This window comes from Temnothorax curvispinosus, unplaced genomic scaffold, assembly GCF_003070985.1.
Source record: "Temnothorax curvispinosus isolate PA1 unplaced genomic scaffold, ASM307098v1 QBEX01009424.1, whole genome shotgun sequence".
Classification (NCBI taxonomy): Eukaryota; Metazoa; Arthropoda; class Insecta; order Hymenoptera; family Formicidae; genus Temnothorax; species Temnothorax curvispinosus.
This window is the reverse complement of record NW_020219204.1, coordinates 1,863-3,529: the sequence shown is the minus strand read 5'-3', so window position 1 is coordinate 3,529 and position 1,667 is coordinate 1,863.

The following is a 1,667-nucleotide window of genomic DNA, read 5'->3' as shown; positions in this document are numbered from 1 at the left end:
ATATTCCTATCTAATAATAAGTTCCTCGATCTGTTAACGCACGTAACAATCACTGTAAACTAAATATATCATCACGTTTGCGCAAAATAAATCATGGTATTTTAGTTCTCCGGTTTTACATCTACTTGTGTCATTCCAACAGACTATAAAACGTTGCACGGTGCCTTCCTAAAGATACGTATGGAAGATACGACATTATTAACTGTACGGGGAATAAAATGAGATATCGATGCATACTCATCGTTCTTCGTTATTTATAGACAAGGTAGATTTATTGCGCTGATAGCGCGAGTGACATTGCGAAAAACGTCGCCTTTTATCACGCAGGTTCTCATATCAGACCAAGATTATCCGAATATATCCGTCTGGCTTCCATCTCGTTTCTTCCGGAAAACAATGTGCACTGCGGGTGTAGAATTTGAAATTTTTATTATACGTGTGTCCTTATTTTTTTCTCTTTTTTTTTCATATAAGTATACATATGCTTACGCTAGGTGCATGTTTCGTTTAATCGCGTGCATGCAGATAATCCTTTCTATTCCTAGTTAACAGCGGAATTGTATTATGTTACTGAAATATCGTATCAATATATATATGTATATTATTTATATTACGATGCTCTTATATAAAATGCGAAGATTCTTAATGCGACCGTTGTTAAATCAATTTCGAGCGTTCGCTAAATTATAGATCTACGCTTGGGTATGGTATGTGTCCCCTCGCTTAGTTATGACAATAATATATTCCAGACTTTTTGCAACATTAACATTAATGTTCTACATTTCTTATAAGTATCGAAGGTGAAATAAGGTGATAACGTTTGCGATAACGTTAAAATTATCGATTGCACCAATTATAAATTAATACGAGTCATAAGAACGAATGCGCGGTAGCAACAAATAACGTGAAAAGAACGTAAGAGAAGTCTGCATACTCAAAATTCGCAAACGCAATCGTTATGGTATTCCAATTGTAAATGCACTTCGCGATCGTGTTCCCTATCCGCTTGTCTCTTTTTTTTCTTTTTTTTGTAGGAGTACGCTTATCCGTAGGCGATAAGTACTAATTAGATTAGATATAGCACTACATTATTGCAGAAAACATTGTGTAACGGGTATATCGACGTGTAATCTTTAGCTCGATATTAGGAAGGAATAAGTATCGTGTTACGCTAATAGTAATCGCTCGGCTTAAAGCTGTAAACCTATACAAACAAGTAGCAGCCGTATTTTCAAATCAAACGAACGCAAGAAACAGAAAGGACCAAGGGGAGAAAAGTGGAGAAGGAAGAAGAAAAAAGAGATAATTATGAACTGTACCAATTAGACGTACACTACATTCGTTACCTTAATAAATTTGGCAGTGCAAGAGTGACAAATGATGACGGTCATACTTGATCGTCATAATTCCTTCGCCGTAAAATATCGGGGAAAAAAAAGAACAGAAGTGAAATCGTATTAACAGTCGTATTTTAAAGAAACAAAGGAAAGTTATTCTTTAAATAAATATAAATTATATACATCGAAATAATGTACAATACTTGCTCCTTGCTTTATTAAACGAGAGAACATAATTAAGAAGCGTTTGTTGTTAAATTATCCTGAGGTAGGAAAGAACAAGAAATTTGTCGATTCAGTATTGTTTGTAGTCAGTATTATTTAGGCTTT